Source organism: Urocitellus parryii, chromosome 9 (assembly GCF_045843805.1).
Source record: "Urocitellus parryii isolate mUroPar1 chromosome 9, mUroPar1.hap1, whole genome shotgun sequence".
Classification (NCBI taxonomy): Eukaryota; Metazoa; Chordata; class Mammalia; order Rodentia; family Sciuridae; genus Urocitellus; species Urocitellus parryii.
Window position 1 is genome coordinate 106,371,852 of NC_135539.1, and position 24,446 is coordinate 106,396,297.

The 24,446-nt window shown below is 37.1% G+C and overlaps 1 protein-coding gene across 1 annotated transcript in view; it reads right to left on the reverse strand.

The window, feature by feature from the left end:
• The window catches only part of Atf3 (activating transcription factor 3), a 54,930-nt gene extending 30,707 nt beyond the window's left edge, over positions 1–24,223 (reverse strand). Inside the window, exon 1 of the mRNA XM_026387517.1 lies at positions 24,091–24,223. The gene's annotated coding sequence lies outside the window, so the exon portion shown is untranslated. The remainder of the gene's footprint in view (positions 1–24,090) is intronic.
• Positions 24,224–24,446: the final 223 nt, after the last annotated feature.

The window sequence follows — 24,446 nt, forward strand, 5'->3', positions numbered from 1 at the left end:
AATTAATAGGTTTTTAACCACAAAATGGCTTACTATGGAGGAGGGAATAAATGGCTGCGGTGCAAATCTGTCCATCAACACCTGAGCCCAGCTCAATGGAAGAGCATGCACAATGGACTTGGGAGCAAGGCAACAGAGAACACTTCCATGACCCATCCACAAGTCCCTAGTTTCCAAAGTGTGCTTACTTTTTAAAAACCACATCCTGACCCTTGCCTTTGCTGGAACACCCAATGCTCTTTTCAACCAGTTTGATGAACTTATGGATTATATTTTTCCCACAGGTGTAAGCTGTGATATCATTGTAGATTGTTTTATTTGCAGTGGGTGCCTGGTAGCAATTGTTTAATATATTTGAGGCACCCATACTGAGGTGTAGGCTGTTGGAACTTGGGGTTGGGAGGCGGGTGGGATCCTATCCCCTACTAAGGAGCCTAGGGAGACTTTAGAGTAGAATACTTCTTTAAAGAAGATGACACTTTCTCTGAAGCTTGGGAGGATGAAGCAGGAGGATCCCAAGGCACTAGCAACTCAGTGAGACCCTGTCTCTAAATAAAATACAAAGTAGGGCTGGGGGGATGTGGCTCAGTGGTAGAGTGCCCCTGAGTTCAATCCCCTGTTCCAAAAAAAAAAAAAAAAGTGGGGGAGAAGGAGGAGAAGGAGAAAATGAGACTTGAAGACACCCCCCAAGAAAGTGGAGGGGGGCAGGGAGAAAAAAAGAAAGAGCTCCAGGGAGAAGAATCCAAATATGCAAAAACATGGAAGCAAGAAGAGAGAGTAGCCCCAGGGACACAGACAGAAAAGGAAGCTGGGAATGTTGGCTGGGATTAGATTGTGAATGATCTTGTATGTCTTGCTCTGAATTTAATTTGTTCAATAAATTCAGAGCCCCCTAAGGGCCACATTCTTTGCAAAGAGGTGCACTGCTCCTAGGGAAATGCGTATCCACTGCACAGCCTGGGACATCTGGGTATGGGGTCCAAAACCACGTGTTTCACCTTGCGCCTCCAATTTTCCCTTTTAAACAGCTTTACAGATGTGGATAAGACCAGGGAAAGCAAGAGAGACCCACTTAGCTAGCAAAAGAAGATTCCAGACTGAAAGCAGGCCTTAGTACAGGAAACCAGGTCCATCATAAGGGAATATTTCTCACTTCTGTGCAGTGTCTCCTCATTATCTAAGTGGTTGGCACACTTGCCTTATATCCAACAGTAAAAGCAATGAAATACATTACCCCTCCTCCTCTAATGTTGCCTGTATCCAATGCTAACTTCGTAAGTCTTTCACCAAGGGACCCATTAAGCTTATATTACCACTTCAAGGAGTGCCTGAGAAATGTGCAATTTGTGATTGTGAGATCAACATCTGCAGTTATGGCTCCCTTGTTTGCATTAAATTCAACTTTTATTTTGTATTATTTTTAGTATGTTTATTAGTGCATTATAGTTATACATAATATGGGGGTTGTTTTTGACATACCCATAGATGCATGTGACATCATTTGCTCCATTTTAGGCTCCAGTCGTTCCCTTTTTCCTCTCCTCCTCTTTCCCGCTGATCTTTTTACTTTATTGGTTTTCCTTCTATTTATTTTATTTTATTTTTAATTTTTTTTTTTAGTTGCAGATGGACACACCATCAGTATGTAGTGCTGAGGATCGAACCTAGTGCCTCACATGTGCAAGGCAAGATCTCTACCACTGAGCTACAGCCCCAGTCCCCTTCTATTTATTTTTAATTAGTATCTTATAGTTATATATAAAAGTGGAATTTGTTGTCATATATTCATACATGCAAGTAGCATGTGTGGTCAATAGCAGTTCCTTCCCTTTCCCATCCCTCCTCTCTCTCCCTTGGTCCCTTTCCTCTAATAATTCAGCTTTTAAAGTTGTGCTTTTAAAATGCATTTCCCCTGTAATATGTTAAAAAGTGAAGTGATATATATACAAAGGAAAATAAATCAAATATCAAGTGTTTATATAGAAAATTAACAGTGCCCACCACATACTCCTGCCACCATCCACAGGCCACAACCTTCAGCTGCCTCTTTTAAAAATTATTTAGAAAGTGGGCTCCCTAACTCTAAATCATATTGTAACAATGATCCACTTTAGGGTTTGTATATAGCCCTTGCCGCTCTGCCACTGTAACGTATTTAAAACCGACAGGTTTCTTTCTCTTCCTCTCTCCGGGTCCCTCCCTAATCTCTCCCCCTTCCTAATCTCTGGGGAACCTTGATCACCTTTCCCCCCCCCATTTTAGGCAGAGTTATCTGCCCTTGCGCACACACCCACCGTTGGAACGAAGTCATCCAGACTTAGAAGATGGTACCAGAAGGTCTCAGAAATGACTCTCTCCCAAATTAACTAGTGAATGACAACTACTACAGAGAACATGTGAAATGAAGCCTTTGAATTGCCTCTTTAAAAGCCCCCTGTTCCTGTTGAATCACAGCCTCTGGGACAGGAGTCCTGGTGTTTCTCCTTTGCTAGCAAAGCAATAAACCTTCTTTTTCCTTTTTTTTTTTTTTTTTTAAACCCACGTCCTTATTATTGGACTGGCATTGGGGACAAGTATCAAAATTCCAGCAACTGACCCGGGCTCTTTGTGTGGGACAAGAGTCTTCTCATCTGATGGTGATGTCTTAGGGTGATGACATGTTGCTATGGTTTCTATATTGGATGTCTCCCAAGGTTCATAAGTAAAGGCTTGATCCTCAGAGTTCCCCCCTAGAAGGTGCAGGGGACCTTCAAAGATGGGGTCTACTAAGTGCTCCTTAGATTATTAGGGAGCATCCCCTCTTTCTCTTCTTTCTGTTCTGGTTCAAGATGTGATAGCTTTTTTGGGTGAAGGATATGGAAAATAAGTCCAAGGACTGTTTTCCTGAATTTTTTATCATTTAAAATCCCAGGCCTCAGCCAGAGTGAAGGAACACAAAAGGAACTTGCACCTGACTGACACCTGACCCCCCCCACCCCAATGGGTCACCTGACCCCCTACAATAAGCCCCGGGAAATTCACTATTCACATTCCTGTCCCACTCTTATGGACCAGAGGGACCACATTATAATGAACCCCTGGAATTGCCTTCCTGACCCCATTCTAAACAAAGCCTGTATAACCCAGACTCTTGCTTCAGCAGACTGCCATTTACTGCCTCCAAAATGAGCCCCACCAGGGTCCAAACCAATCGACTCTGCCTTTAAGTACTGAATAAAGAAAAGCTTGCTGATCCGAGGTTTGCTTCCTGTCTGCCACCTTCGTCATATGTGCGTCACTTGTCCTAACAATCTGATCTTGGACTTTGAACCTCCAAAACTGTGAACTAAATAAAACTTTCATCCTACAAAATTTGAGGCAGTGCTGACTGCAAATGTGATTCTTCCTTGGTGAATCTCAATGCTAGCAACCTTAAATCTTTGCTCCTGGGCTGACCAATTTTTTAACCTCCTTCTGGTAGGAACTGGCAGTAACATGTCTGTGAGAAGGAATCTCAGTGTCCCCAAGTTCAAAACTGAGTGGTTTCATCAAGTCCACACCCTGCCTGGAATCTTCTAGCCCCAAGCCTCTCAAATTTCACTTCTTACAAGAAGCTTTTCCAGGTGGGAGGAGTAGCCACCTGGTTACTGTGGGGAGAGGAAACTACTAAGGTAGTCGCCCCTCTTGATTTGGACTTATGAGGAGTCTCCTGGGATTCAGTCTCACCCTCACATTCATTCACTTCCTGCAGCAACTGGCACCCCAGATGCTGAGCCTAGCACAGTCTGCAGAGGGATTGCATCCCCTGGCAGACTCCTTGCCTGGACTTCTCTGCTTTGCTAAATTAAGTATATGTGTCCATCTCACACTTTCCAACTTTTACAGTTCTGGTCTGCTGCTATCTATCTTTCCGTGGTGCTTTGTCTTTATTTGTTACTACTATTTTTTTATCCCTTCCCTGTTGTTTTCAAGGGACCTGGGGAAGAAAGAGAGGAGTAGAGATGTGTGTATGAATGGCTGGATGATTGGTTAATTCTTCATTTTAATTGAAATTGCAACTGAGTTTACAGGAAAGTCTGGATTTTATTTACCATTTCCTACCCTGTGATGTGAGTTTACCTTCTGTAGCATTTCCCTGTTAGCAGTATTTTGTCCCTTGGCTGGTAGCTGTATTCCTGAGTCTAGTCTGTGGGCTTCTAAACATGCGGGTTGGTCACAAGAGGTTCAGGCTTGAGACCATGGTTTATGTCATACAAACCAACCCCACGACAGCAACCCCAACTTCTGCAAACATTCACTTGCAAATTGTTTGTTTGGATATTTTCCCATAGAAACACTATAATAAAGGAATATTTTAATTCAGAGGTTTTTGTTTGTTTGTTTGTTTTGTTTTTGTGCTGGGGATTGAACCCAGGGCCTTGTGCATGTGAAGTAAGCAGCAAGCACTCTACCAACTGAGATATATATCCCTTGCCCGCACAGGTCAGTTTTTTAAAGTCTATTTAATGAAGATACAGCTCATGGGTACAAATATTCTTTCTTTATGAATATGTTCATCTCCAAACATTTGCTGAATACCAACTATGTGTAATTTGGCATGACATTATTATGAGATCCTATCAAACATGAACTTTTAAATACATTACTTTTCTCAATTTTTAGCTTCTGTTTTTGTTGTTGTTGTTTGTCTGGGTTTGGTTTTGGTTTTAGTACCAAGGATCGAACCCAGGGATGCTTAACCACTAAGCCAGATCCCCAGCCCTTTTTTGTATTTTATCTAGAAACAGGGTCTCACTGAGTTACTTAGGACCTCACTAAATTGCTGAGGCTGGCTTTGAACTTGCAATCCTCCTGCCTCAGTCTCTGGAGCTGCTGGGATTACAGGCTTGCACCATGGCGCCTGGTTTCTCCTTCTCTCTCTCTGTTTTTCTTGACTTCCAAATGGTCATTTCTTTTTCGAACATAATTCCTTTCTCTAACTCTCACTCCACTTTGAAAGAAAAAAACAAAGTTTGTGTCTTTTTAAAAAATTTTTTAAAAATATTTTATTTATTTATTTTTATGTGGTGCTGGGGATTGAACCCAGGGCCCTGCACATGCTAGGTGAGAACTTTGCCACTGAGCTACAGCCCCAGCCCAAGTTTGTGTCTTAATCAGTGGAAATGTTCATTTGTCAGAGGCAGAAAGTCCCTGAATAGGCTGCGTTGCACCCTGAGGGCTCCTCTGCCCAGGCTCACTGTGAGAAGTTGCTCCTTGTACTTTCCTTGGGACACACAATGACTGGGAATGAAACTAGGAATAAGGTCTTCATCAACTAACTTTCAGATTCCTAAACCTGCAGCACTAACATCTTCTAAGGCTTAACACAGGTAACTAATGGTTATGTTTTGCTTTCCCATAAATTTCAAAGGCGAGGGGAGCATGTTGCCAGCTGGATATTTCACCTGTTTATTTCCTTGTGGGTCAATTAATGTGTAACCCGCAGAGGTCTTTGTGGTGGAAATTTTAAACTTTCACCCAATTAAGTTCTTTGGCCCATCACATTCTCCAAAGCGGTTCTGGGCAGGAATACCAGCCAAGCTGGCAAATTCATACTTATACAGTCTTGTATTTATTAATTCATTCACTCCCCTTTCTCAGGTTCAGGTCTTATGGCAATGCCTGAATCCCTCCTGAAACGACTCAGTCTCAGATTAAAAACACAGCTCAATCTCTATATGATGTCAGGGGTTTTGACTGCTTAAAAAAAAAAAACAAAAAAGCCTCCTTTCAGAGGAAGCTTCCCAAGTTCTCAGCTCAAGGAATGGATCTTTTCTCCTAAGCCTTCTTTTGGACATTCAATTTTATGGAATCTCGTGTGACATGGTAAAAGGAGAAACTCATGACCAGTATACTTTGTTTCCAGCACCAGAGCTAATGACTATGACTAAAATAGGGCTTTGTGGGGAGAAACCACAGAGCCCTCCCTTTGGAGAAGTTCTAAAGATGGCATTGCTTTGCATGGATACAGTGGTTGAGAGCTGGTGAACCTAGTCTTTTTTTGTTTCCTTGGTGCTGGGGATCAAACCTGGGGCCTCTCTCGTGTGCTAGGCAAGCACTCAATCACTGAACTATGTCCCCAGTCCTCTGGTCTCTTTATCAGCTTCACAGGGTATAAGCAAAAAAATGCATTAAGATGAGCTTACTAATACAGAATTTATAGTGTTTTATGCACAAGCTGGCCATATTTCTAAAGGATAATGCAAATTTTAGGCTTACATAGTAGATGGTAGAGTTCCTGGACAAAATATAGAAAGCCCAGGATGTGGTGACTCACACCTGTAATCCCAAGGGTTCCAGAAGCTGAGCAGGAGGAATTATAAATTCAAAGCCAGACTCAGTAACTTAGTGAGGCCCTAACCAACTCAGCAAGACCCTGTTTCTAAATAAAATATAAAAAAGGGCTGGGGATGTGACTCAGTGCTTAAGCACTGCTGGATTCAATCCCTGCTACCTGCGCTACCCCCCCACCAAAAAAATTATAGGAAGTCCAGGTAGATGTGAATTCCTAATCAACCACAAATAATTGTTTTAATTTAAGTTTGTCCCATGCAATATTTGGAATATACTTATCCAAAAATATTGTTTGTTCTTAAAACAAATTCTTTGGTTTTTATTTAGATTTACTTGGATATTGTTTATTTGAATTTGTTAAAGCTTATAGCCCTACAGGTGGGGGGAAGGGAGGATGTTTCATTGGTTTGTGAGAATATTGTTTGCAGGTACATCTTATATATTTCAGAAGCTGAATTTTTCTCAGAAACCAATGTGCTTTTTCTAAATTGCTCTATTATATTACTTGAAAGAGGGATCTAAATAATATTCTGTTAGTTAAGTTCTTATGTCTATGTTTCAGAAAATAATAAAACTGTATTTCCTTATGTGATTATTCTTTTCCCTAGAAGCCATGTATCTGGACCACTCAGATGCCAAATCACTGCCAAGCTTTTATAGTGTGTACATAAGCTATTTCATATGTGCAAAAATTAAGTATGCCTCTAAGTAATAGTTTCATACTTTCAATTTTTACATTTTTATAGTATAGGCAGTATTTTGTCAATGCTGTTTACTTCTCTTCTAACCATTAATAATAATTATATCATAAAATATAATTTTTGTAGCAATGCCAGTGTCTAAGGGATCACAAATATTTTTGGCATTTTCTTTTTGGTGGGGGTACTGGGTATTTAACCCAGGGGGGCTCAACCCCTGAGCCAGATCCCCAGCCCTATTTACTTATTTATTTATTTTGGGGGTAGAGAGAGTTTACCAGGGATTGAACTCAGGGGCACTCAACCGCTGAGCCACATCCCCAGCCTTATTTTGTATTTTATTAAGAGACAGGGTCTCACAGGTTGCTTATCGCCTTGCCTTTCCTAAGGCTGGCTTTGAACAAGTCCTCTTAGCCTCCCGAGCTTCTGGGATTACAGGCATGGGACACTGCACAGGCTGTTTTTATTTTTTGAAACAAGGTCTTGCTAAATTGCTTAGGGTTCGCTGAGTTGCTGAGGCTGGTGTCGAACTTGTGATTGTCCTGCCTCAGCCTCCTGAGTTACTGGGTTAAACGTGTGTGCCAGCAGTTTTGCATTTTTAAATTCAACAAAGCATGCTTTCATTGGCAAAACCAATAATAATAACAAAACCCAATTCCTATGACACCCATGAAAGATGCCATGGGGCTCATGCAGTTTATTCAGGGCACTGAACTTTTCTTAGATATCCACTAAAAAAAAAAAAAAAAAAAAGATATCTACTGAAACTATTTTTTTTTTTTTTTTTAGCCAGTCAATCTGTGTTCTTGGAAGCAGTGAGGGGCACTCTAGGAAGGTGGTGGGATGTCCACCAGAGCCACATGCAAGAACAGTAAATAGTGTGAATAAGACTGAAGCCCAACTGGGGGCAGAGAGGTACGCCTGTAATCCCAGCAGTTTAGGAGGCTGAGGCAGGAGGATCATCAGCCTCAGCAAAAGCGAAGTACTAAGCAACTCAGTGAGTCCCTGTCTAAATAAAATGCAAAATTGGGCTGTGGACTTGGTTTGCTGGTCGAGTGTCCCTGAGTTCAATCCCCAGTACTCCCAGCCTCTGAAAAAAAGAGTGAAGCCCACTAAGAATCCAAAGACAGTTCAAGGACACGCTAGCAAACATTCATTCATTCAGTTTGCTGGTTGGCACTATTATAAGCACTGTGGATACCATGGCAATCAAAATATACACAGTTCCTTTCCTTGTGGAGCTTACGGTTTTATGATGGGGAAGGTATATGGAATGGAGTTCCTCAAGCTTGGGAAGAGAGGCTGCAAAAACTGCTCCAGAGAGTTGCCTGAGGTTCTAGTTCCTAGAAGTTGTAGGCCTCAGGGTGTCAGAGGACACAGACATACCCTGGTGACCAAAGAAATCTGCTGCGCCCTTATTGTTGCTTTGCCGCATTGATTCTGAAATGCCACCAGAAATTGTTGCTGTGGACAGCAATGGTGGAAGGACACAGAGGGGTGAGCACAGAGCAAGGAGGAGAGAAAACCAAAACCAACATGATCGCCATCTGAAAAGAGCCAGAAAACCAAATTTCAAAATGCACACAGAAATGGAATGCTCAGAGAGGTAGACAAAAAAGTCAGTTATCAGGACAGAGTTACACTGCAGATTCAAACTAATTTCATAGACCAATCTGAAAAAGAATTTAGAATAAGTACATTTGAGATGTCAAAAGGGATGGATAAAAGAAATTATAAAATTACAAAACAGGTAGGAAAATATACCAGGTGGTATAAATATCTCAGAAATTAATAACATAAACTTTGAAATGAAAAATACATTAGCTGGGGTCCTAACTCAGTGGTGAATGAAGTGTGTGCTTAGCATGCATGAGGCCCTGTGTTCAATTTCCAGCATTGAAAGAGAAAAGAAAAAGAGAAAAAATATATGTAAATTTAAGGGCTGGGGTTGTGGCTCAGTGGCAGAGTGCTTGCCTCACACATATGAGGCACTGGGTTTGATCCTCAGCACCACATAAAAATGAATAAATAAAATAAAATATTTTAAAAAATATATGTAAATTTAAAAAGAAGAAGAAAAATACATTAGATGGGGAAATTCCTGACCTCGGTGAAGTTGAAGCTCACAAGATTGATATAGAAAAGGTGGTTAGAACACAATCAAAATATAAGCAAAGAAGAGAAAGTATTAAGAGACCCAAAAGATCAATTGGTAGATTTCTACTACCTTCTAAGAGGAATTCTGAAAGAAAAAAAAAGAGGGAAAAAGAGAGGATGAAAATAAAATATTTAAAGAGATGATTGCTGAGAATTTTCCAGAATGAAAACTTCAAATCAAATATACATTTGAGTGCCAAGCATGGAAATAAGAATAAATTCAAAGCTGATATACTATAGCAAAATTGCAGAATGCCAAAGGTAAAGAGATTTTTTTAATAAAGTTAACAAAAATAAAAGATGGATTATCTACAAAGAAATGAAAATTAGTCTACATTAGCCTTCTCGTAGAAGATTCAAGAAGATAAACAGGGTAATATGTTCAAAGAACAGAGAGAAACTATTCGTAAATCTAGATTTCTATAACCTGACGTTTCAGACATCCAAAGATCAGGAGAGTCTGCCAACCACAGACTGTCACCTATGAACTAGTAAAGACTATATATTTTTTGATAAAAATAGTTATTACATTTTTAAAGTTTTTTAAAAATCAAGTTATTTTTATCAAAATATAATAAAATATAAAATATGTTAATTTATATGTATAAATTTATAATAAATTTAAAATATAAAATTAAATAGATAAAAATTATAATAAATTTAAATATATATTTAATAAAATGTATACACATATACTTTATAAATATATATTATACTTTGATAAAAATAATAATTAACTATTGATTTTTTAAAAAGATCTTTAAAAATGAAAAGGGTAAAACTACTACAACTCCAGGACAGAAATAAGATGGGGAACAGGGTTCAACTTGTACCTCAAAAATGCTGGGGTCCTTGTTGTAGTTTACAGGACAACGAAAGTTCTGCTTTAAAAAATATATTGACTACAAATAAAATGAAAAACCAAACAAGAGGATGATGATAAATAAGTAAAATGTTCAATTTATGAAAGTAGGCAAAGCACAATATAGAAACCTAAATTAAAAGAAGATAATAATACAAGCGAATAGGAAAGAAGTTATATTTAGGGAAGATGAATAAATTAAACACTGGTTTTTCTAAAATGACTTACAGAAGTAAACTCTGAGCATAAATAACACCCCCCGAAAAAAGATGAACACAAAAATAGGAATAAAAAGGGATAGAAATAGAACGGAGATTTTAAAATATATAAATAAAGTCTATCACAACTTTATTCTAAAAAATTATGTAAAGAGAAGAAATGGATAATTTTCAATAAAAAATATTTGATAATTCATTTAGATGTAATCAGAATAAAGCCTGTACCACTAAAGAAATTAAATTCTTAATCAAAAAATCTCCTACCTTCAAAGACAGTAGGCCTAAATGGTTTTACTAGTTCTTTAAAATATAGATCAAAGATGCTTTAAAAAAAAAACTGTTTCAGAGAATGGAGGGGGAAGGACAATGCCTAATTTATTTTTTGAGATACTAAAGCCAGACAAAGATGGTACAAGGATGGTAGTAAGGAAAATAATTTTTTAAAAAATTTTTATTGTTTTCAGTTGTAGTTGGAAACAATGTTATTTATTTATTTATTTATTTATTTATGTTATAAATAAATTTATTTTTATTTGGTCCTGAGGATTGAACCCAATGCCTTGCACAAGCTAGGTGAGGGCTGTAGTGCTGAGCCACAACCCCAGCCTCAGGAAAATAATTTAATCCCACTTTTCATGTAGATACAAAATCTTAGAGAAGATATCATGATCAAGTAGGATTTAATCTTGAGTGAATATATAACTCAAAAATTTATAAACAGGCTGTGGATATATATAGCTCAGTCTGTAGAGTGCTTGTCTTGCATGCACAAGACCTTGGGTTCAATCCCCAGCACAATACACACACACACACACACACACACACACACACACACACACACACTAAAACCTGTTTAAATTAACAAATTAAAAACAAAAAAAGAAAAGCCTTTTTCTTTTATCTTTTTAGTTATGATCTCACAAAACACATAGAAGACATTGGACAGAATTCAACATTCATTCACGGCTTTAAAAAAAATGTAGAAGGCAATTTCATTACCTTAGAAAAGCCATATATCAAAACTCTGAAAGCCAATGATATTTTAAAGATATTACCTAAAAAACCAGTTAGAAGCATCTATTCACCACGAAACTGAAGGTCTTAACTGATGCCAGATATAGAATGGAGAGAGAGAAGAGAAAGTAAACTATTCCTGTTTGCAGAAAATGTGATTTTCTTTCTTTTCTTTTTATATTTATTTTTTAGTTTTAGGTGGACACAATATCTTTATTTTACTTTTATGTGGTGCCAAGGATCGAACCCAGTGCCTCAAGCATGCCAGGCAAGCACAATACCACTTGAGCTCCAACCCCAGCCCTGAAAATGTGATGTTCTACATAAAGAACTTAAGAAAATTCAGAGAGAACTAGAAAGTGTTCAACAAGGGTGCTGCATACTGAAATCACACCAAAATATCATAACATCATAACTAGAAAACACAGTAGGAAAAAATCGTGTTCACAGCAGAAACAAGTTATCTGATACCTAGGAATAAATTGGTTAAAAAATATTCAAGGTCTCTCAACTATGAAAGTATTATTGAACAATACAAAGGAAGAATAAATAAATAGATTAGAGAAATCAATAAAGTAAAGCTGTCAATTATCTCCATATTGATCTATAGACTTGATGAAATTTTAGTTTTTAAAAGTTCCTAAAAGGTGAGAGAGACAGAGAGACAGAAAGAGAGAGATTCTGTTTTTTGCGGGGGGATGGGAGGGTGGGGGGTGCTGCTGGGGATTGAATCCAGGGCCTTGTGCTTACAAGGCAAGCACTCTACCAACTGAGCTATGGCCCCAGACCCCAGAGAGAGATTCCTTTTTTTTTTTTTAACGTTTACTTTTTAACTTTTACTTTATTTTTATTTTTATGTGGTGCTAAGGATCGAACCCAGGGCCTTGCACATGCAAGGTGAGCACTCTACCCTAGCCCCCAGAGAGAGATTCTTATTTATTTATTTATTTTATATTTTATTTTTTAGTTGTAGTTGGACACAATACCTTTATTTATTTATTTTTATGTGGTGCTGAGGACTGAACCCAGAGCCTTGCACATGCTAGACAATCACTCTACTACTGAGCCACAACCCCAGCCACAGAGAGAGATTCATAACAAGATAATTAATTGTAAAATTCATATGATAGGGCCAAGAAAAGCCAAGACAATGTTGAAGAAAAAAAAAAAGAGGGTGACAGTATTTATCTTGTTAGATATTTAGACTTATTAAAAAAGAAGTGGCATTGGCACCAGAGATACACACACAGATAAATGGAACAGATCAAAAGCCCAGAAATACCTTATACACAGGAGGAAATGCTACACAACTGAAGTAGCACTACAAAGCAACAGGGAAAATTATGTGTCTGTGACCAATGGTTATTCATGTGGGAGAAGAAATGGAGTTAGATTCCTACTCATATCAACCATAAAGATTAAAGATCTAAATGTAAAAAGCAAAACTTGGCAACTTTTAGAAGAAAATGCATTTGTTATGGTCAAATGGGGAAACGTTTCTTGCATGAGACACAAATATACAAACAATAAAATATGAAGCATAGATTTGATTACATTAAGATAAAAAAATTGTGCACAAAAAGGATACTATAAAAAATTGAGAGAATTTATGGAAGAGGGATTTGCAAGGCATATAACCAAAAAAAATGGGAGATATTTTAAGATGCAGAAATTATATAAATTTAATTCTTGGTTGATATGGCAATACAAATAGCTTGTAATAATAGAAATTAAAGCAAAAACAAAGCATAAAGTTATAATGAAGTTAAACAAAACAAAAGTTAAAATTTAAGGGCATAGTCATTAGAAGGTAATTAAAATAAAAAGTTTTCAGAGCTGTACTGAAAAGTGAAGTTATAGTCTATGTTTTCATGATTTTAAATGAAAGAAATCAGCCACAAAGTTTATAAAAACAACAACAACATCCCTAAGAAATCAGGAGAAAGAATGAAAAAGAGGCAAAACCAAACCTAAATGAATTAGAATATAGAAAATGTACAAAATCAATTTTAAAAGAGCTACTTTTAAAATAAGTAATAAAAACTAGAGAAACTAAATAAGACCAAAAAACCCTGTGGATAATAAAATTAGAAATAAAAGATTCAGCACCAGATACGGAGATATCGTAAATGTAAGATGACACTTTGGGAAGTTCTGAGTTACAGATTTTAAACCCATATGAAATGGAGAGTCTTTTGGAAATATATGCCTTTTCAAAATTAGAAGTATAAAACCTAAATGCTCCAATTAGAACCAAAGAAACTTAAAGAAAAAGGGAAAGATTTTCCTACAGGAAAAAAAAATAGTGTTTAGGCCTAGAAAACTTTATAGGATCTAGGGAAAAATATTTGAACTTTTAAGGAATAGGTAATTATCATATTTCAATAATTATTCCAAAACATTGAAAGATATGGCCACTTATCTAGTTTGCTTTACAGATATAATCCTGATGTCAAACCCTGAACAAGACAACCCAAAAGAGAAATTCTTATCTAAATTATGAGTAGAGAGAAGAAAATCTAAACACAGAAAACAGAGTATCAAAAACATGATCCAAGTAGGGTTTAACTTGGAAAGAAAAATTATGTTTTAACATCTGTAAAACTCAACAGTATATCACATCCATATCATATCTTAAAAAAGAAAGACCCAATGAAATTCTCAATAGATGCAAAATACATTAACATTTAATTGCTACTCTTTACTTAAAATAATTAAAAATTTAAGACTTCTTAGCAAAAGTATTCACTTGAAAGCATCAAAACCATCCTTAAAAATGAAATAGTAGGGCAACATTATTAAAATCAAGGACAAAAAAAGTTATGTAGTTTACTGTCATTTTTATTTATCAACCTGGAGCTTCTGATCAATGAGTACTTACAAAAATAAGATGCAGAAATATTGTAAAGGAGAAAACATTTTGCAATTATTTGAGGTATTTAATTATAATCCTGGAAACTCAAAGAACAATTCAACTAAAAATTATTAGAATTGATATGACAGTTCAAGAAAACTGCTAAATATTAAAAGATATAAAAGGCAGTAGCTTTTCTACAAAAAAGTTTTTTTCTATACTTTTCTATATAGAAATGTTATCTACCTAGAATACAAAAGTTTTAAAAGATCAAATTACGGTCACAAAAATCAACAATAATTACATAATAAACCTTTATAAAATGCTTGGAAATTGCATTAATGAGAATGTGAAGGAACCATATAATAAAAACTGCAAAACATTATTAGAAAATGAAGGTTTGAATACTAAATTCTTGGCAATGATATCAGTATTTTTCACAATAATTTTAATGCCCAACATAATTTTAATAAAAAATCCCAATAGAATTCTTTTCAGAATTTGACAAAATCACTCTAATGTTCACTGAAAGAATAATCAGGTATGAATAGAAAAGAAAATATTGACCTTAGAAAAAAATAATGATGAACAATTAAACCATTTTAAAATTCACTGTCAATAAAACTGAGGAACTGATAAAAGAACAAGAACACAAATATACAAATCAAAGGCACAGAATAGGTATTTTGAGACCATATTACTTATGACAACTTATGTGATAAATTTTTGATTTATCACATATCAGTGAGAAATAAATTTTTATTTAATAAATTGGGTTTGATGAATTGATAATTTGGAAAAAATAATTTAGAGATTTACCTCAAATTATAATCAAGATAACTTCAGATGTATAGTTAGATATAAAATATACATTCTATAAAACTAAGAAAACCCTACAAGCATATGAAAAAAATGTTCAACAACTTTAATCATCAAGAAAATGAAAATTAAAACTACGATAACCTACCACTGTACACTCAGCAGAATGGCTAAAATAAAACCACTGACAACACCAAATGTTGGCAAGGATGCGGTGCAATGGAAACTCTCATGCAGTGTTGGTGGGAGTGTAAAATGTCACAGCCACTTTGGCAGTTTCTTATAAACCAAACACACATTTATCCTGTGACTCAGCAATTCAACCCTGAGGTATTTACCCAAGAGAAATGGAAGTATATTTCCACACCAAAGAACATTTAGAAGGATGTCCATAGCTCCTTCCTTTTATAATGGCTGAAAACTATAAGCAGTCCAGCAGTAGAGGGATCACAGACAAATTATAATACAGACAAATGACAAAATCTTATTTTTGGCAACAAAAAGACAGTCCTGAGCATACCAACACAGATGAATTTCAAAAACATTACACTGAGTGAATGAAATCTTATACACAAGAGCTCATACTATGTTTCCTTCATATAAATTTCTAGAAAAGGAAAATTATACTGAAAAAAAGTTTTTAAAAATGTGTTTGCCTCTGGGTAAAGTGGGAGTGAGGATTGACTGGGAAGAAACACTAGGGAATTTCTGGGGTAATTTCTCTCCCCCACCCTCTCCCTCTTGTTAAATAGTTTTATTTTAGATACAACTTACATGACAAATAAGTCACCCATTTAAAATGTACAGTTCATATTTTATGGCCTATTAATAGGTATATGTAACCATCACCTTAAAAAGAAACCCATACTTTTGAATGTCTGTGTCTTGGTAGATGTACTTATCTGTTCTTTTTTAAGACTCATTGATGAACTGAGAATTTATCTACTTCACGGTAGATATACAGAATATATAATTTTTAAAAAATTTGTTTTAATTGTAGATGGACACAATACCATTATTTTTATTTATTTATTTTTATGTGGTTCTGAGGATCGAACCCAGTGCCTCACACGTGCCAGGCAAGCACTCTACCACTGAGCTACAGTCCCAGCCCTAGAATATATAAATTTTACCTTTAAAGAGCTTTTTTATATTAGAAGAAAATATGAAGCAGTTTTCAAAGCTGTGTATATGATAGCTCTTTATTCAAAAAAGAAAATACCGAAAGATTTGATCCCTTAGAATCTTTTCTAAAAAATATTTATTTTTTAGTTTTAAGTGGACACAGTATCTTTATTTTACATTTATGTGGTGCTGAGGATCAACCTCAGTGCCTCAAGCATGCTAGGCAAGCACTCTACCACTGAGCCACAACCCCAGCCCCTTGATCACATAGATCTTAAGTATAAAAATTATATAATCAGGGCCGGGGTTGTGGTACAGTGATAGAGCACTTGCCTACCATGTGTGAGGCCCTGGGTTCGATCCCCAGCACCACATAAAAATAAAACTAAATAAACAAAATAAAGATATTGTGTCCATCTACAACTAAAAATATTTTTTAAAAATACATAATTATTATTTTATGTATATACATTATATAATTATATATGTTACATATAATGCTCATATATTTTACATGTCTATGTATCAAAGATATATAAATGTAGTCAAATTAAAATATAAATATCAAGTCAGAGGCTATTAAAAACATATGAGACACCCACCCGGTGGCAGAGTGGCCCGCTAGGCCTAAAGCATCACAGAGATTTGAGTTAAAAACAGATACCATTAACAGGCACTGATTTTGAATAAAATCCCATTTACAACTTTTGTTTAAAGCATATTAAACAGATCTTTACTACATATTTTATATGTGTAATAGATTCTAATTCATTGCAAATATTGATACCCACAGATATATGGACAAAGACTAAACAAAATCCATAAACAGGAAATAAAACTTGATGAAAGTAGGGGAAATTTCTTTACATTTACAGAAATTGAAATTAAAATTACATTAAAAGAAACACTTTTCAAAGGCCCTATGGTTTATATATTCTGATTTATTTGTTTGTAAGAAATATGTTTCTTCTCCTTTGAGAGAAAATATTTGAAGTCTGTAAGAATGGCTATGCACAAAGATGTATAATATACTGGCTTATATTTATACTTAAAATAAGCCTTGAATTCTTATAAATATTATGAATATTATGATTGTCATGAATGGGTGAGTGGGCATCAGTCAATCCTGGTAGACCACAAGAATATTTAGTGCAATTCTACTTGAGATATTTATTATTTAGATATTAACCAAAGTTTAAGATAGAGGATTAGTTAAATTAATTACAGTAAAAAATAATAAATGGATTTAGGACTCTTATACAACTATTACAAATGATGTAGAAGAATACTTAATGATGTGGAAAAATGTTTAGAGTACTTTATAAATTAAAAGAATAATAATTGAGAGAAAATAAAATGCTTATTTTTTTAAGATTTATTTTTTAAATAATATCTTTTTTTTTTTTATGTTTATGTGGTGCTGAGGATCGAACCCAGTGCCTCACAGGTGCTAAACGAGCACTCTACCACTTGAGCCACAACCCCAGCCCCAATAAAATGCTTTTAAAAATGAAAACAAGAAGGGCATGAAATATGGTTAACCTTTCTTAATGGGGGAAAAAAAAATATATATATATATATATATATATATGCACATGACTAAAACTCAAAACAGTCAAGAAGTGCCATTTGGAGCTGGGATTGTAGCTGAGTTGTAAAGCATTTGCCTGGCCTTAGAAATACACACAGCCTTAATATGTGAGGCCCTGGGTTCATTCCTTAGCATTGCAAGTAAACAAATAAATAAAATGAAGGTCCATTGAAAACTTAAAAAGAAGAAAAGAAAAAACTCAAATGAGGTGATTGAAAAAAAAAAAGAGGTATACTCGGCTTGGGGGCACACTCCTATAATCCCAGCAGCTTGGGAGGCTGAGACAGGAGGATCTCAGTTCAAAGGCAGCTTCAGCAAAAGCAAGGTGCTAAGCAGCTCAGTGAGACCCTGTCTCTAAGTAAAATACAAAATAGGGCTGGGGATGTGGTTCAGTGGCTGAGTGCCCCTGAGTTCAATCCCCAGTATCCAAAAGAAAAAGAAAACAACAATAACAACAACAACAACAAAAACCCATACACACATAAAAAAGAAAAGGAAAATAATGAGGAAAGAATACAAGGGAAGGAAAGATGGAGGGAGAGAAGAAGAAAAAACAATAAAGGAAATAAGAGGGGAAAATTAAAGAAAAAGATACTACAGGAAGACATCAGAAGGAGTTTCTTCTGTGAGGTTTCCCAAGCTAACGTTTATTTTAGCATATATGTCAAACACCTGGATCCTTGAGAAATGTGCTACTAATTTAATAACACGGTCAAATTCACATTCAATTATTTAAAACTATTTGTAAGAGAAATAAATCAGGATCAAAAGTAAGGAGCCCTTAAAGAATAATGACCACATCACATAAAACTGAATTACATGGCCTGGTCTGACAAGTATTTATCTACCTATAGGAATAATGAAATAGAGGATGTGAGATTATGTTGTCTCAGACTGCAGCTTTGAGATAAAATTGTAGGGGAGGTTCAGACCTTAGAAATACCCACAGCCTGAATTTGGGTAGAAACACCAAATGACAGCCCCTGGAAGAGATGATGATGATGATGATGATGATAATGATGATGATGATGATTTGCAGTGCTGGGGATTGAATCCAGGACCTTGTGCATTGGAGGCAAACACTCTGTTATCCCCAGCCCCCAGCACATTAAATTTTCTTTTCTTGCATGTTTCTCAGATGTTTTCGATGGGATCACAGAGCCTCACTCTCTTACTAACCATTTTGGATTGGCCCTGAATATACTGGCTTATATTTATACTTAAAATAAGCCTTGAATTCTTATAAATATTATGAATATTATGACGGTTATGCATGGGTGAGTGGGCATCAGTCAATCCAGGTAGACCACAAGCCTCTCCATTGAGGGTGGTTGGCTTTTTCAATTTTCCATGGTGCACACGTAGAACATGCAAAGGGCGTGTAGTCAAGGGATGAGATTTGAGAAAATTAATTTTTCCTGTTTCATCAAAGACATTCAAAAGTGAACAGGAATTCGTGTGTGATTCAGCTTGGAGGCTTAAAAATAATTATCGGTGTCTTTGTTAATACTTTATGTAGAAGTGAACTTATAATTAGTTCTTGACTTTTTTGTCTTCATATTTTGAGAAAACATTTTTTGCTTATCCTGTGAATGACACCTTGCTTTATACCAAACAAAGCTTACAAGAGAGGAGGACATGCCTGGGCAAAAGAGCACCACGGAAACAAGACTGATGGGAAGTGTCAATTTAGGGATGGAAGGGACAGGGAAAGAGAGAGGGAGACAGGCAGAGGAACCAAAGCAGGAAGAAACAAGAGAACGGTATCACTGATTGCAGAGAGAACAACTTTGTAATATGCCATAGCTATACTAGTTGGCCCTTATCAAAATTTAGAAGCAAGTTCTCACATATAAAATAAAGTATCTGTTTTTCTCCATTTAAAAAAATGGCAGAATTGATTGTTCATTAACTCTGCCCATATTTACTGAGCACCTAATAGCGAAGGTCCCTAATTAGACACTGGGGCTACAATGGTGGGCAGATCTTCTCCCTATCCTTTCTTTTACACTTTTCATTGTGTATGTGAAAGTCAAGTCTTTTTGTGTTCTAAGTGTTTATTTTCCCAGTGACCATTGGTTCTTCACATGCCATCACAATGCCCAGGTACCAAATCGACTTTATTGATTACTATTCTTGAATTGATGATTTTAGGTCAAGAATCAGCAGGTGAAATTTATTCTGACAGTCGTCCTGATTTACCTTCAACATATAAATGTGTTAAAACTACTGTCACTTTTTAAGATGAATTTTCTAAAGGGACCTTTTTCAGTTGAGTGCTCTACTTTCATTTGATTTTAGCATTTTGTCCCCAAGGATATAAGCAGTTATCTTTTCTTATTAATGTTAGTATCTTCAGTAACCACATCTCCAAGCATGTCCTCACTTGCTGAGTCCCCAAGTCCCTGGCAGGCAGAACTAGAGGCAGGAAGACCAAAGGAACAGAACAGCTCTGGTGTTCATAGCCCTTATCACATTCGTTAACTCTGCACATTTTTACTAAGTTCCTAGTATGTGTGGGCCTCTAGTTAGACACTAAGGGTATAGTGGTGGGCAAACCTTGTCCCTACCCTCCCAGAGTTCAGGATTCATCCTCTGAGATTGGCAGAGCACAATACTTCCATTATCCAACATGGGACCAATGCAGGATACTTCAGTATCCAATAGGAGACCAGGAAATTAAGGCAAGGGATCCACTCAGCTCTGGAACACTATGGAGCATCCAGGTTTTCTCTTCTAAGATCTAATCACTCAGTCTTTGCACTCAACAGCTATCAAAATAATAATAATAATAATTATTATTATTATTATTTTTTTTTGGTGGTAGTGGGGATTGAATCCAGGACCTTGTGCATGCTAGGCAAGCACTCTACCAACTGAGTTACATGTCCAGCCAAAACTTTTAATAATTAGATGAAGAAGCTTTAAGAAGGCATTCATCTCCCTCCCCACAGGCTTCCACCCCATCTTTAAAAATTTGGAAGAAAGACTTTTGTCCTCCTTCCCACCTTAGAAGCAGCAGCATTTTTCTTAACCTTTTTGTTCATTTGTTGCGTGCTGGGGACTGAACCTAGGGGCATTTTACCACTAAGCTACATCCCCAGTTCTTTTGCTTTTTTTTTTTTTTTTTGACACAGAGTTTCCCTACATGGCTCAAGCTGGACTTGAACTTGGGATTCTTCCGCCTCAGTCTTCTGAGTAGCTGGGATGATACACTATTTAGTCTTTATATATATATATATATATATATATATATATATATGTGTGTGTGTGTGTGTGTGTGTGTGTGTGTGTGTGTGTGTGTGTTTATTTTATTCATTTATTATTTAAATGTCTTCTGAGTAGCTGGGTGCCACCATGCCCAGACAGCAGCAAATTTCTTTGCACAAGCTTTGAGTATCATTGTAACTATTAATATTACTAATATGATAAAAAAAGGAAATAATTTGCTAAGGACTTTAACTCCATCTTTCACTAGAGTTGGGTAAATGAAAACTATAAAACCTTTTTTTTTCCCCTGTAGAACGATCAGATTTTGAGGTATTTGTCTCTGGACCAATCCTTGGGGGACCCTGGGCTTGCCTGCCTTAATACCATCTGAATCATTTACAAAGAAGAACAACCAAGAAAGGAGGATTGTTTTTCCTGGGGACATTTTCTTACTCCTTGGCTCATTTCAGCTGTTAGCGGCAGCTGGTTACTCCAGGGCGCTGAAGTGCCCTGTAAACATTCTAATGCCGTGTATTACTCATAGTTTGAAAATCACTTTGACTCCTGAAATGTAATTATGTTAATGTCAGATGAGTCAGCGGGAGGACCGTGCGGCTGCCCCACTGGCCCCAAACGCACGTCCTCCAACCTCAGAGCCTCAACACCTGGGGGAGAGGGGAGGGGAGAGAAAGAAAAAGAAATCTCCTTTTGAGGTGTGGAAAGAGAAAGATAAATTATGCTTATGGCTCAAAGAACAGCTTCAAAGGATTGGCCAGTTTCGCTTTCGCTACGACATGAAAGAGATAGTTGAAGTAAAATCAATAACCCTAGGCTAATCTATTTATGTGAAGAATAAACAGGAATTTGCACAGTTTCTACAAAGACTTTGTGGTTTTCCCCCAGGGATGAGTGGAGTGGAGACTGGTTACTTTGGTCACTAGACTTTTTTTTTTTTTTTTTGGTTCCAGGGATTGAACCCAGGGGCACTTTACAACTGAGCCACATCCCCAGCCCTTTTTAATATTTTATTTAGAGACAGAGTCTTGCTGAGTTGCTTAAGGTCTCCCTAAGTTGCTGAGGCTGGCCTTAAATTTGCCATCTTCCTGCCTCAGCCTCCCAAGCTGTTGGGATTAAAGACGTGAGCTACCTTGCCTTGCCACTATTTAGACTTTATTTAGTTTTTTTTTTTTTACAGTTTTATTTGTATTCAAAAGATTTATCTGTATTCAAAATCAATTAAAATAATATCTAAATGTAATGCCAGAATACCACCACAAATTAAGATAAAAAATAACAAGGAAGATGTTGAGGATGTTAACCAAAGTTCAGAAAGTCATTAACATAAAAACAAAAAGTTTACATTAAAAGAGCCAGATGGACAAAGTATGTAAGAGTCAGTAAATACCGATAGTAATGCTCAGCTTCTGCTATTTTTTCTTTTAAAAAAAAATTTGTCCTAATTAGTTATATATAATAGCAGAATGCATTTCGATTCAACACTATTTAGTCTTTTTTTTCTTAATACCTTTATTTTACTTATTTCTTATTATGTGGTACTGAGGGGGGTCTTGCACATGCTAAGCAAGCGCTCTACCACTGAGCCACAGCCCCAGCCCATCAATACTATTTAGTCTATATATATATATATATATATATATATATATATATATATATACCTTTATTTTATTCATTTATTATTTTTTATTTTTTTTAATATTTATTTTTTTTAGGTGTAGATGGACACAACACAATGCCTTTATTTTTATGTGGGGCTGAGGCTCGAACCCAGGGTCTTGCATGGGTGAGGCGAGGGCTCTACTGCTGAGCCACAACCCCAGCCCAACTATTTAGTCTTGATCTGTTATTTTCATGTCTCCCCTTAGAGGTGGTTTCGAATCAAAAGAAATGATGCTGAGCACTCCAGATGTGTATGCTCCAGGACCTTTCTTCTCTTTCATCCCTGGGAATTGGGTGGTTGCTCATTAGCAGTGGAACTTCTCACCCTGGCCAGCTTCCCCCACATTTATAGGCTGTTTGTAGCATCATTTATAACTAAGCAGGACAAGACTGGAAGTTTCCAAAGCGAGGCTGACCATGACTTCTGCCCTATAGCCCTGGTCAGAGTTCAACCTGTTCAGTAACCCCAATTCTCCCCATCCAGCCAGATTTACCCAGCAGTTCTGTCCTAACTCAGGATGTCTCTTAAATACATTCACATTGCCTCAGAAAAGGCTCTCAGGCACATTATCTCACCAATGTCTCATAATAACCCCATATCTCATAAACAGAAAAACAGGTTCAGAAAAGGAGTGTCTTGGTCCAACAACGCTGCACATGGAGTGGCAGAAACACTCAAGCCCTGTGCCCTTTCTAGTCTGCCAGCAAGAGAACAGCAGACCTACAGTTCAAGCACTGGAGAATACCAGCTGGTTTGGAAGTACGCCAAGTACACATATTTTTACAGATGAGATGAATAACCAAAATCTAGAGCAAGACGATGACTTGCCCAAGGTCACATAAGTTGTCAGGGGCAGAACCAGCTTCTGGACAAAGTCTCCTGACCCTTGCCTAGGGTTTGTCCTCTCTAACCTCTTAGCCTCTTCACTCTGGACTTATTCCAGTTTGGACACTGGAAAAGGCAGTTCTCCCTATAAACAGCTCACTTCAGTTAACCTACCCATCTTGTGCTGCTAACATAGAGCATTCCATTCCCAAACTCAGGGGCCCCAGAAGAGGGAGGAAAGTCAAGGAGGAGAACACACAGGAAGAAATGGGTTAACCATTCCTAGTGGCTACCCACAGTGAGATGAGTTATCAGTACCCGAGATGGACCACAGCCCTGATCAGTGGTATCCTTAAACCACAGCTTCTTCCAGGATGAGCTCAGACGACATCACTGCCTCTGTCGGGTGCTGATTTGGCCCCACCCTTGTTATGTAACCCATGAAGGGGCAGGTAAAAAGCCTAATCCACCCTAGAAATTCTGTAACACCCCAATTCCAGGCCTTTCCAACCCCACCCTGCAGACCACCTCTTTGAGTGCCAGTAAACATTACATATCTGGTGCATCAATCTTCTCACTTTCCCAACTCTCTTCAGGGTGGTACCCACCCAGCCTGGCTATGGGGTACATTCCCCCAGATAAAGATTTCCTGAGCAAATGCTTTTCTACTGTAATGTCCCCCAGCACCCCGCATTGGCCCCTGAAACAAAGAAAAGTCAAGACTCACGTTTGGAGGTGAAGTGTTGAAAATCCTTAGGAAACTGTGGAACAATCTATTTAACTGGAGGATTTCTCCTCTGGTCATGTCTTCCCATCTGGTCCCATCCAATTTATCCTCAAGGCATGATTGGTCTACTAGAGCTGACCCCACCCCTGCCCCCTAAAGCAACCAACAGCTGTTACTATATTGAGTGGCAATATGATGTCATATCATAGGTGACTAACCCACCGAGGCTTCCCTGCGAGCCATCATCTAAATATGACAGCCTTCCATCATCCTGACCTTTCCGCGGGAGAAAGTTGAGTGAGGGGCTTGACACTGACTCTTGGGCTCAAGTGCATGTCTGGCCTGGTGAGGCCAAC